This window comes from Psammomys obesus, unplaced genomic scaffold, assembly GCF_907164565.1.
Source record: "Psammomys obesus unplaced genomic scaffold, mPsaObe1.curated_primary_1811, whole genome shotgun sequence".
NCBI lineage: Eukaryota > Metazoa > Chordata > Mammalia > Rodentia > Muridae > Psammomys > Psammomys obesus.
Window position 1 is genome coordinate 2,641,487 of NW_026596962.1, and position 14,176 is coordinate 2,655,662.

Genomic DNA, 14,176 nt, shown 5'->3' on the forward strand with positions numbered 1-14,176 from the left:
CTGGATTGGAATGTTTGAATGGGGGACTGTATCACTGGACACTGGGGCCTTGTGCTTTGGGGACTGCAGTCCCTCGCCTCCCATTTCAGTGTGTGGAGGGCTGAGGCAGCTCAGAGAGATTTTTAAAGTTCAAGCCCTTAGCTGCAATGTTCCTGTCTGTCCTGAAACAGCAAGACCAAACAGACCACAGCTTGTCCAGCCTGTAGCGTATACATGACCTGTGCCTGCTCAAGGGCTCAGAGAAACGAAGGCAGGTGCCAGGGGGACAAAGAATGGACGGACTCCTGTGGAAAGCTCTTTTTCTTCAGGCCGCTTCTCTAGCCCAGCTCTCAGCACCCGGAAAGCCTCGGTTGCTGGTAGATTTCTATTCACACGGGTGTGGGCTTGCAGGGTATAGGAAACCCTCAGAACTGGCCAAAGCCAGGTGCCTTCAGAGCAGATATTCCAGACAGACTCTGGTGGTGCCCTCAGAGGGGCAGCCAGCCGGAAGGTGGCACATGCTCCCGGGAGGCCCACGGCAGCTTTGTCTTTCCTAGGCTTGGAGCACGGGTCACAGAATGGCGCCCTGACAATGCCTCCCTCCGACACAGTGGGTGGGGTAGGGGTGGGCTGGCAGGGACAGCCTCCGAGTCTGTCCTCACTTGGCACAGGCAGGATCCAGGAGACCCCCAGCCCTAGCTCCTGGCTGCGCTCTCTCCAAGGCTTTTGGAGCTGGAGAGTTGCTGATATGAGTGACAGAAAGGTAAATCTTTGGAACTCAAGAAGCTGCTGGGAGGATCTCAAAGGCAGGCTTTAACCTTCTACGTGCTAAGCTTCATGTGCTGCAGGATGATTAGCATCTCCTCAATAGAAGCTGAGCGATGCCGCCAGGATTCCCCCTAGCCTGGAACCCTGGAGAGAATGGGAGATTTCACTTCACCCTCGATTAATTAATAATAGAAGTCCCGATATTTTACAATCACTGCTTTTGTTCATATTACATGTATGGTGGAGGCATTGAGCTGAGCATGTAACAGCTCTGATTGTTTTAAAGAACTCTGACAGTTATGTAAGGTAGATGCTGAAATGGCCCCGTCTCACAGATCAGTAAATGATTAAGAATGGCTTAGGGACTCACACTGTAAGTCCAGCATGTGAGAAGCTGAAGCAGGAAGATTGGTGTGAGTTTGAGACCAGCCTGGGTTATAGAGTGGTACAATTCTCTGAGAACAGCTTTTTTTTTTCTTACAACATATGACTTATGATCCCATACACCACTGCTTTTATGACGAAAAGGTGCTGGCAGTGAGGAGAAGACAGGAAATCATTTACTGACGTGGCTTATTATTATTCTTTGTTCGGGATAAGAGAATGATTAAGCTTGTTATAACTGCCAAGTAGAGCAGAAACTTAAATGTGTGTGGTGGTCAGAGGTCAACTTTGTGGCGTTGGGTCTCTCTTCCACCTTCATGTGGGCTCCAGAGATTGAGCTCGTATTTTCAAGCTGGAACAGCAAGTACCCTTACTTGCTATCCAGCTTACCTGCCAAGCATGTATGGATTTTGAGGAAAATGACCTGGTTTTTAAAATTACTATGAACATTTTACCCCTAAAAGAGAAAGAAGCACATTCTAGAAGAGCAAGGATGCGAGAGATACGTGGAGAAAATATGTTGGCCTTCTGTGGACACTTGTTATCAAGTACAAAAAAACATTCTGCAGGGATCATGTCTGGCCACAGGTTGTGGGTAGGCTGTGCATTTGTGGAGACGAAATAATGATTGCAATTGTTGTGGTGTATGATGATTTCACTGCTGTGCATGTCTTTGTACTATGTGTGGGATGACCTGCACGTTAGTATCTATTTGAAAATGATGCCATGCACACAACAGGTATTATATGAAAGAGATTTATTGGATGGAGATGGAGAGAGAAAAAGAGAGAGAGAGAGAGAGAGAGAGAGATAGTGGGGGGAGGGGTGCCCTGACAGAGAGAGGGAGCAACAGAGGGGGAGAGATCAAGAGAGTAAGAAAGAGGGGGAGTGCCAACAGGTCACCATGTACTTAGCCCAGATGATGTCACAGGACACAGGTACTGACATAGGTAGGATGTTGTTAGGACCCTTAGGGATAAGAGAAGGCCAGTTGAATTGCCTGAACAATATAACACTGCAGATGGATACTGTCATGTCTAGGAGCTGGGAGGGGAATGTAAGGGGATTTCATTGCAACACAGAGCATCCAAGAGTTCATATTTGTTGGAACTGGCTAACAGGCACAGGAGATGTACATTTATGTCTACATTTTCAGTTTGAGGCCAACCTGGTCTACAAAGTGAGTTCCAGAAGAGCCAGGACTACATAGGGAAGCCCTATCTTAGAAAGAAAAAAAAGTGAAAGGTTAGGAGCCATCTGAACTTTGCCAAGCATATGGTGTTCTGGGACATCTTGACCTGTGTCTGCCATGCTTTTGATCCCAGGTGCTACTTGCTGGTCAGGAGCAGGCGACAGCAGCCAGCCTCCTTTATGAGAAAATCCTGCAGGTGAAGATCAGGCAGAGCCAGGAACAGCGAAAGTCATAAAGCCGGCACAGCTGCTGGACAACGATCCAGCAAAGCTGAGCCGAGCGGTGCAATTGCCGTCATGCTGTCCTTCACTTTTGGTCTCACTCTCCATGTGTTGCATGCTTGGGAGGGGGCTTTTAATATTTGTACAACTCGGGGATATTGGATTGATGGGAGATTTCTTATGACTCATTTATGCCTTCTCCCAGGAGTACTTCTTCTAAGCTTCCCCAGGAAGCTTAGCATAATACCCTGAGCACACTACCTCTCATGCTTTTAGGGAGATGTCCTTATCTGGCCCTACTTTTGAAGGTCTTACTTATGCTCTGGAGGTTGTGACTCAAATAAAGATGTCAAGGACCTTCTTATGAAAATGACTCCATGATAGTCTTGGTACAATCTGCCTCTGCACTTACTCAGGAACAAGATAATCAGAGCAAAGTAAACTTTAAAAGGTAAACAAGATTTGGCGAACTAGAGAAGTTGGCAGCAGACCAAATGAAAAGCCTCTTCCTACTACTGCTGGACAATGAAAGATGTGGATAAATGATAAAAGAATGAAGTATTAAGACCTCCCTTTCTTAGAAAAAGTTAACTCATACAGGGCCACTGTGGTGTCTATGAGCAAGGAACAAAAGAATACCAAGATTACACATATAAATAAATTCTACAAATATCAAAATATAATCACTGTATTAAGGCAAAAATTGAATAATAACTTCAGCTTTGGACTAAAGACTTTGCCTGGGGCTAATGACACTTAGTACCTGCCTCTTAGAAGTTGATAATGCACTGCTTGGGACATGGTGCTCTGCCCAGGCTGGCTTGGGGTTTTCCTTCTGTCTAGTGCCCTCCAAACCACAAGATTCTTACTTAAAAGTTGGGTTGTGGAGCTGATGAAGGAAAATGGTTTTAAAAGATAATTCTGTTATGTTACAGTTTATCAGTGATGACTAAACTTAGACCAAGAAAAAGTTAAAGCACATGTCTGGGAACAAAATTGATATGATCTGTTTTGGAACAACAGGCATCTAACCCCTGCCTACTGAGCTCTGTGTAAAGAAACACTCTGATGGCCAGATTCCCCTGACCCCATGCCTCACTCACTCCTTTATCTCCTCTGCTGGACCTGGCCACCACCAGGGCTGGGCCCTGGCAAAGACCCTTGTGTCGGGAGCCGACAAAGCCCCCAGACTCTGATTTGTCATATCCTGCCGGACAAACAACAGATGTCTGTGAATCATGCCTTTCGGTTAACAGCCCTGCCGGACAAACAACAGATGGCCGAAACCACAGACGTTGTTTTTAGTGACTGTATAACCTTGTGAGCCTCCACTGTAACAATCACATGAATCAAGTGACTTCTTACAATAGTCTTAGTGATTTTCCACTATTACTTCCTCCTCCTCGAAACCACCCCCCTCCTTGCCAGAACTGCCCTATAAAAATAAGACTGCTGCACAATTAAAGTTAGCACTTGAAAGGCATTCGTCTACTTGTGCTCGTTTCTCTCTCTCCCTCATCTCCTACAGGTACGACCCCCCTTTGCCCCCACGAATAACTAGGTCCTGCGGGTCGGGGCAGAGTGGCGCCCAACGTGGGGCTCGAAGTACGGGTCGACCCGGATGGACCCTCGAGAAAAGAGCAGGCCTGCGACATCAAGAAGTTGGTCACACTCCTCTGGCCCGGAGAAGACTGCATGACCTGGTAAGTTTTACATTACACTTCCGTCTCATCGAGATGGGGCATTCTTTGTCTAAGGAGATTAGCGTCCTTCATTAAGGATCTTAAAGCCTCCCTTCAAGAGAGAGGAATTAGGGTCAAAAAGAAAGATCTAGTTGATTTTTTCATTTATATTGATAAAGCTTGTCCTTGGTTTATGTTAGATGGCCCAACAATACACCCCAAGAAATGGCAAAAGGTGGGTCGTGAGCTTAATCAAAAATTAATCTCGGGGGAAGACCAAGCCCTTTCCCCTACAGTCTTTTCTTTCTGGGGGATTATTCGAGATATTGTTGAAGATGCTGATAATGACACTGGCAAGCGACAATTACTTTCAGTCGCTGAATATTGTCTTTCTTCTTCCAAGCAAAACTCACCCACCGCTTCTCGCCCTCCCTCTCGCACTTCTGATTCCTTCTCTTTGGCTAACGCCTCTCCTCTTCCCAGCCTCCCTCGACTTTATCCGCCTCTCCCCACTGCTGATATCCCACCACCATGTTCTGGGACGCCTACTCACAAAGAATCCTCAAAACCCCTCGGCCCACCCATTTCTCTTGCACAAGATCCTGAGCCCCTAGATCCTGGAGATGCCGCTATGCTTGAGGACGAGGCCGCTCATTATCATAATGATGATAATCCTCCCCTCGCCTCTGCGCCTCCGCCATTTGCTCCTTTTGTCCTCCCATCCTTCCCTACACTGCCTACAGATATCCTCTCCGAGACCCGGTCTCGTCTTTCTGCCCAAGTCCGCGACCTGACCGAAATTCTCCATCTCCAACGACAACTTTCGCGACTCACAACTCGCTGTTCTGCCCTCCCTACATCCAATTCTGCCTCTGCTATTCCTGAGCGTTCTCCTCCATCTAACTCTTCGCTCATAAACCCGCTCTACCCCTTTCCAGCTTGCTTTTCCTGTCACCACTCGCTCACAAGCGCGTTGCATCTCTGCTCCTTCTCAGTCTACACTGCCCGTCCTGATCATGTCAGTATTCAAATCCTTGACGATGAGGCTTCTGATGCAGAGACTAGTGATAATGATGACGAGGAGAAACCCTGTGACGAGGATGAACCCTATGAAGCCCCTAACTCTTCTCACGCTCCTGTTAGTTCTTCTGCTAAAACCAAAACCAAAACTAAACCCTCCTCTGAGGAGCCTGGTGACTTTCATCCCCTTCAGTTTAAAAAATTAGAAAAACTTAATTCAGCCATCCGCACCTATGGCCCTAACGCTCCTTTTACTGTTTCCCTCCTTGAAAGTATGGCTGGGGGCGGATTCCTGACACCCGGTGAGTGGCTTACTGTTGTCCAATCGGTTCTCACAAGAGGCCAGTTTCTTTCATGGCAGGCTGACTGGTATGATTGCTGCCGTAACCTAGCCAATAATAATTTAACAGACCCCTGCAAGGCCTCAGCAAAATGGACATTTAATAAACTAACAGGACAAGGTAAATATGCTCCGACACAGGCACAACCCGCCTTTCCTATTGGACTTTTGGCTCAAGCCCATGGAGCTGCCCTTGCCGCCTGGCGAGCCATTCCAGTCAAGGGATCTGTCCTCTCACCTTTAACAAAAATTATTCAAGGTAATAATGAGGACTACTCAGAGTTTGTGGGGCGCCTCCTTGAGGCGGCAGAGCGATCATTGGGGTCCGACAAAATAGAACAAAAAGAAAATAAACTTCTTAAACAACTGGCTTTCGAGAATGCTAACTCTGCCTGTAAGGCAGCCCTACGGGGCAAACATAAAGATAAGGACCTTCCTGAAATGATTCGTATCTGCTCTGATGTTGACCCCTTTACTCATAAGATGTCTCAGGCTATAAGCCTGGTCATGGGAGCTACACAAGGCCCCGGTCCCAAATATTCTTGCTTTAAATGTGGACAAACGGGACATTTTGCACGCCAATGTCCCCAACAAAACTCTTCCCCCTCAGGACAAAATGGGGGACTTCCTCGTCCCTTGCCCACTACTGTCTGTCCTCGTTGCCGGCGGGGCAAACATTGGGCTGCTGCCTGTCGCTCCAAGACGGATGCCGCAGGCAATCCTCTCCCTCCCCTGCAGGGAAACATGACAAGGGGTCAGCCCCGGACCCCTCAGCCTGTCAACTTCAAGCCGGCCTCGAGGGTAAGCCAGCCATGCCACAATCAGACCCTAACACAGTCAGCGCCAGACCAACAGCTTGCCTTCACAGGGCCACTCCGGGGGCGCAGGATTGGACCTCTGTGCCTCCACCGACTCAATTCTAACCCCCGAAGATGGGTACAAATTATTTCCACAGGAATTTTTGGGCCGCCTCCCCCACACACTTATTATTTAATTTTGGGAAGGGCATCTAGTACATTAAAGGGCATCAATGTCTTCCCTTTAATTGATAATGACTATACTGGAGAAATAAAAATTTTGGCTAGCAGCACGCGGGGACCCCTCCCAATTACTAAGGGACAGCGATTGGCTCAAGCGCTCCCCCTACCCCTAGATTTAACTGCTCCCGCTTTAGGCCCTTCTCGAGGACCATCTACTCCTGGATCCTCGGACATTTTCTGGGTTCAACAGATGACTCAAGAGCGACCCACTCTAAAACTTAAACTTAATGGAAAGACATTTGAAGGCCTTTTGGATACAGGTGCAGATTCCACAGTAATTTCCCAAAGAGCATGGCCTCCTTCCTGGCCCTCCCAGCCAACTTTAACTCAGCTATAGGGTATAGGTCAATCTCTACCCTACAGAGTTCCCAATTGCTGACCTGGGAGGACCCTGAGGGAAATAGCGGACACGTGCGTCCATTTATAGTCCCTGGGCTCCCTGTTAATCTCTGGGGGAGAGATATTCTTTCCCAAATGGGAGTTCTCATGTTTAGCCCCTCAGAGGCAGTCACCCAACAAATGCTTAAACAAGGCTTTATACCAGGGAAAGGATTAGGAAAAAATAATCAAGGAACACCCAAACCTATTTCGGTTGTTCCAAAATTGACACGTACAGGACTTGGTTATGAATCACATTTTTCTTAAGGGCCATTGCTCCCCCTGCACTCCAGGCAGATAAAATCACGTGGAGAAGTGACTCCCCCGTCTGGGTTGACCAGTGGCCCCTTCCTCAGCACAAATTAGCAGCAGCCATGCAGTTGGTGCGGGAACAGCTTTCGGCTGGACACATTAACACCCTCCACTTCCCCGTGGAACACACCCATATTTGTTATTCGAAAGAAAGGGGGAAATGGAGGCTTCTCCAAGACCTCAGAGAAATTAATAAGACTATGGTACCAATGGGGGCACTCCAACCAGGACTCCCCTCTCCGGTTGCCATTCCTAAAGGCTATACAAAATTGGTTATTGATTTAAAAGATTGTTTCTTTTGTATTCCACTCCATCCTGATGACTGTAAGCGCTTTGCTTTCAGTGTTCCTGTTGTTAACTGTATCGGTCCGTCACCCCGCTTCCAGTGGAGAGTGCTGCCCCAAGGGATGGCCAATAGTCCTACTCTTTGCCAAAAATATGTTGCCCAAGCTATTGACCCTTTTAGACTAAAATACCCCAAAATATATTTCATCCATTATATGGATGATATTTTATTGGCAGGACCCGATGCTACCGAACTACAGGCTATTGGACAGAAACTAATTATCTCACTCCAGCAACTGGGACTTCAAATAGCCCCCGAGAAAGTGCAGCTTCACCCTCCCTATCTCTTTCTCGGTTTTGAACTCCTTCCCAATAATATCCTGTTTCAAAAGATACAACTTAGACGAGATTCACTTTCTACTTTAAATGATTTCCAAAAGCTCCTGGGAGATATTAATTGGCTTAGGCCTTATTTAAAGCTTACTACTGGGGAACTTAAACCTCTCTTTGATATCTTGTGAGGGGATCCTGACCCGGCATCCGCTCGACAGCTCACCCCAGATGCCATTGAGTCCTTAAGCATAGTCGAAAAAGCTATACAAAATCAAAACATTGGATATTTTTCCCCAGACCTGTTGCTTTGGCTATTGATTCTCCCTACAGCCTTTACTCCTACTGGACTTTTATGGCAAACTAAGCCCTTGTTCTGGATTCATCTCCCAGCGTCCCCCTCTAAAATACTTCCCACATATCCCTCAATGGTTGCTCAAATCTTCAAATTAGGAAGGGAGGCATCTCTCAAACTTTTTGGAAAGGACCCAGATGTCATCTGTACACCATATAATTCCTCTCAAGTACAGTGGTTGATTCAGACTTCGGATGATTGGGCTGTTAATAGCATTTCCTTTCAGGGACAACTTGATAATCATTATCCCGCTGATAAACTTATTCAGTTTTTGCATAGACAATCTGTCTTTTTTCCAACGCGAACCAAGACTTCTCCTATTCCTGGAGCCGCATTGGTTTTTACTGATGGCTCCTCTTCAGGAATTGCTGCTTTTAGTATTCAGGGGCAGATTTTTCAGTCTCAGACAGATCTCTCGTCCGCTCAACTGGTGGAGCTGGTTGCAGTCATAAAAGTCTTTGAGACTCTCGCAGGCCAAGCTTTTAATCTTGACCCTGATAGTGCTTATGTTGCTACTTCTGTCCCGTTGCTTGAGACTGTCCCTTACATTAGGCCCTCTACCAATGCTTCTCCTCTTTTTGCCAAATTACAGGCTTTAATACTAAGACGCTCAGAACCTTTTTTATTGGACACATTCGAGCTCACTCTGGCCTTCCGGGACCCCTGAGTGAGGGAAATGACTTGGTAGACCAGGCCACCCAACCTAAGTTAGTCCTTTTTATGACATCTGTTGAGCAACCTGACCCCCTGATACAAGCCCAGGAAGCTCATCGCTTACACCATCTCAATGCCCAAACGCTTCGTCAGATGTTTTCTATTACGAGAGAACAGGCTAGGCAAATAGTCCGCCAATGCCAGAATTGCTTAATTTTCTTGCCCGAGCCTCACCTAGGAGTTAACTCTCGAGGTCTGACACCGGGAGAGCTCTGGCAGATGGATGTTACACATTATTCCCCTTTTGGAAAATTAAAATACATTCATGTGTCTATAGATACCTTCAGTGGATTTATTTTCGCCTCTCTCCAATCGGGAGAGGGTACTAAACATGTTATAAGTCATATTCTTGCATGTTCTGCCTTCATGCCTTTACCTAAAATCATAAAGACAGACAATGGCCCTGGATATACCAGTAATAACTTTAAACAATTTTGTGCTCAATTAAAAATTAAACACATCACAGGAATCCCTTACAACCCACAGGGCCAGGGCATTGTAGAAAGAGCACATCAAACCCTTAAAAATATGCTTCAAAAATTACAATATTCTGGAGGAATTTTATACCCACCAACAGGAAACTACAAAACCCTTTTAAATCATGCCTTATTTGTTTTAAATTTCCTTACTCTTGATAATAATGGCAAGACAGCAGCTGATAGATTCTGGCACCATTCCACATCGGATACCTATGCTCAAGCAATGTGGAAAGACCCATTGACTTATAAGTGGTCTGGTCCGGACCCCGTATTAATTTGGGGAAAAGGACATGCATGCATATTTGACTCCAAGCAACAAAATGCCAGATGGCTCCCTGAAAGATTAATAAAGTTAATTGACCCCCCCAGGGAAACCCCTGAGGAAAAATCTAACTGTGCTTAATTACAGAAAGATGTTCGGCCTTGCCACTCTTTCACTCCTGCTTGCAGTCCGGCTGGCGGTAAGTGCCCCCTCCCCTTATCAGATTTATAATTATACCTGGGTTATTGAAAATCAGGCCGGAGATATTGTTAATTCTAGTTCTTAGGTCGGAACTCAGCCCCATTGGCCCGATTTAGAAGTGGATCTTTGTGCCCTTGCCCTTGGAGCACACCCTGATTGGGGTGTTGCCGAGATTCTTTGGCCTTGGTCTGGAGGTATAGCACCTGAGTCTCCGCATTATCCCCCCAACCCTGGCTGTTCAAATGCTCTTGATAGAAGGATTCTTCAAAACCAGCATGGTATTTATGTCTGTCCAGGAGCCCATAGGGACCGATCTCTCAACTATAAATGTGGATGGGCTAATGATTATTTTTGTGCTTCGTGGGGCTGTGAGACTACCGGAGATACCTACTGGAAGCCCACTTCCAGCTGGGATTACATTACTGTTAAACAAAAATACACCCCTCCAAAAAGAAGTTCTACCTATGCTTGCCCTTCATTGGGCTGTGTTCCCTCTACCTATTCCGAACTCAATTCTCAAACATTGCCCTTATCATGTAAAAATAATGATCCTATTACTAAAGGATGGTGTAACCCCCTGTTAATTCAATTTACTTCCCAGGCCAAGCAACAAACTTGGACTGGACGGGGGTTTGAATGGGGACTTAGGTCCTATAAAACACATATTGGACTCACCTTCAAAATTAAGTTACTCAAAACCATTCCCAATAAAACTCCTGTTGCTGTTGGACCTAACCCTGTCCTCCAACCAGCAAAGCCTAAGCTCCCTGCTGTTTCTAGTTTTACTACCCCTAGTTCTACCCTGTTGCCCCCTTATGAAGCAACTCTTTTTCAGCCTACTCTCCCAGAGGGACATATGAGTTCCGCAGATCTCATCATTTCTTTGGTTAATGCTTCTTTAGAGGCAATTCGTAACACCAGTAACCCTGCCTATGAGGAATGTTGGATCTGCTTTTCTCCCACTCCTCCATTTTATGAAGGCATAGCAATAATGGGTGATCCCATCCCCACCAATGACTCTAAGTCCCTGCTTTGGCATGCTTCCCCTGAGGGAGGCCTTACTCTTAGCTCAGTCTCGGGTTTTGGCCATTGCCTCCTGGGACCTAATATGATTCCCCCACGACCATTACAGATGATCTGCAACCAGACATCTATTATCAATCAAACATTCTTATTCACTAAGGCTCCCAATAATACTTATTTTGCTTGTTCTACTGGACTTACTTCCTTTATTACTAATAAGGATTTTTTTAAAAAAAGAGACTACTGTGTTATTGTTGTTATTCTTCCCCGGTTTTTTATTCATGATTCCGACAGCTTTCTGTCTTTTTATGATGGTGGTATTTCTATTCAAAAAAGAGAACCTATAATGGCCATTACTCTTACTGTACTTTTGGGCTTAAGTGCCGTAGGGGCTGGAACTGGCATTGTTTCCATGGTCACTTCTCAACAACATTTTTCTCAGCTTCAAGCAACCATTGATAAAGATTTAAGTGAGCTCCGAGAAGGAGTACAAAATCTTAAAGACTCTGTGGCTTCCCTTTCCGAGGTAGTTCTTCAAAACCGGCGAGGTCTTGACCTAGTTTTTCTAAAAGAGGGAGGCCTTTGTGCCGCCCTTAAAGAGGAATGCTGTTTTTATTCTGATAAGACTGGATTGGTACAAAACAGCTTAGATAAGGTCAAAAAGAACCTGGAAGAGTGTAAAAAGGCTCGAGAACAGCAGGAGTCTTGGTACCAAAATTGGTTTGCTACCTCTCCTTGGCTTTCCACTCTTCTTCCCAGTCTTTTGGGCCCCCTTATGGGTCTGTTTCTGCTCCTCTCCTTTGGCCCTTGGGCCTTTAATCGTCTCTCAAGTTTTATTAAAAGACAGGTGGATTCTGCAATCAAGCCCATCCAAGTCCATTATCACCGCCTGGCTTGGAAAGAAGAATCTGCCATGGAACTTTCACCTGATGCCCCAGACTCCCGCCCCCTAGATTTTTCCTCCCTGCTCTCCCCTACCCCGAGATGGAAGTTTTGGGGCCATCCTCATAGCTAAATTTGGACTTTTACGACTCTCACAATTGGCTGACCAAAAATAAAATTTCATTAGTTAACTACGGCAGATTTAACAGCTGCCCTTTAGTCCTTAGGGTACACCCTCATTTTTCTCTGCCCTGCAAGTCTTTGGGGAGGATCAATGTGTTACATTTCCACAAAGTGAGTGGTCTGGTAAGTCAGAGACGGAACGGGTGGATAAGTCTCGCCCCACCTAAGACAGGATGACCTCCTCGCCTGGAGGAGGCCAATCCAATGACGGGTAAGGGTCCAGCACCGCCCTTCCAATAGGCTCAGACTCCGTTTGTGCCCCTGTTTAAGTAAGGACTCTTGCCTCTCCCTTCTGTTGATTCAACTCGTCTATGGCCTTTGCACTCTGAGGGCTTTGTCCCATTGCACCAGAAATGGCATAGACCTATCAACAAAGGTAATGATGTCCGTAAATCTCTCTGGGGAACGCAACCTCCATGACTTGTTTATGTGGGTTACCCAGATAGGCTACAAAAATTGGCTGATCAAAATTATTCTTTACATGTTCTTTGAGAGTCTTAAAAGTCCCCTTGCTTCTAAAAAGATAAAAAGGGAGGAGATGTCGGGAGCTGACAAAGCCCCCAGACTCTGATTTGTCATATCCTGCCGGACAAACAACAGATGTCTGTGAATCATGCCTTTCGGTTAACAGCCCTGCCGGACAAACAACAGATGGCCGAAACCACAGACGTTGTTTTTAGTGACTGTATAACCTTGTGAGCCTCCACTGTAACAAACACATGAATCAAGTGACTTCTTACAATAGTCTTAGTGATTTTCCACTATTACTTCCTCCTCCTCGAAACCACCCCCCTCCCTGCCAGAACTGCCCTATAAAAATAAGACTGCTGCACAATTAAAGTTAGCACTTGAAAGGCATTCATCTACTTGTGCTCGTTTCTCTCTCTCCCTCATCTCCTACAGGTACGACCCCCTTTGCCCCCACGAATAACGAGGTCCCGCGGGTCGGGGCACCCTTGGCTATAGGGCTTGCCAGGAAAGAGGTGGCCACTTCCCTAGAGGAAGCTGCTTTTTTGACACATGCTGAGAACAGAGAACAGAGAGCATTTGAGAGCCTAAAGTGAGCCAGACAGATGTGCCTGCCTTTTTACAAGGCAGCTGTGAGCTGCTGTGCAGGGAGGAAGTGGAAGGCAGGAAGTCCACCAGTCAGGCTGCCTAGAAACCACGGCAGGGGGACTGCCTTCAACCACATGAAGCAAGCTGGAAACCTTTGAGGACCAAGAACTAGAGAGCAGTGCACACGAACTCCAAAGAAGAGCCCTTCACTCTGTTCTGAGAAGGGAAACACTGGAACAGCGGCAGCTTCTAATGCCTAGTCTTTCTGATGCTGTCTTTTCTTTTCTAGTTTCTAAGGAGCTTCTGGGGTGGAGCCCAGATCCCCCATGTGTATACTGACAGCAGAATTCCTTCCTCAGACACAGGCTTTGAGGTCAGTCCAAGGGCATTCAGAAGCACTGTTTGACTGTGAAAGATCACAAAGAAAAGAAAGGCAAAGGAAAATAAAACCTGTTTGATTAGATTTGCTTCCTGCTCTGAACAATCCTAAATTTTAGGTTGAGCATTTTCTGTGAAAAGTAAGAATCTCATGGATATTTCTTTATCCATTACAGACGTGTATATACATGTACGTTATGTGTATATTTGCACTTAAATATATTTAACTTACAATTCCAGATGTGTATGCTCAAGGTACATAGCATGTGGAATGGTATATATTGCATGATTGTAGTCACAATCTAATTGTCTCAGCCCATTTTGTGTTGCTGTAGCAGGGCACAGCTACAGGAATTTGCACTTTTGAACTTCACCATACTGTTGAAGAGAGTGAGGCAGAAAAGACTGTTCATCACATGCTGATTTCTCGGTTGACTGATGGAGCTGATGTGTTGCTTGCACAGCCTATTTGCCAACCTGTCCTCACTTGCTACCGGGACAGAAGAATACGGAGAAAAAGCTGAAACAATGGGTTGCTGCCATTAGCAACTTGCTGGCTGGCACGTCTGCAAGCGTCAAGTCTCGCCCGTCCTTCCGACCCATCTTACAGTTTTAGATTCAAAATGCGAGCAGCCTGGACCCAGGATTGAAGCCTGTCAGGAGCCGCCCTGGCCCCGCCCAGCAGGACGGCAGCGCCTCTCTTCCACTCAGT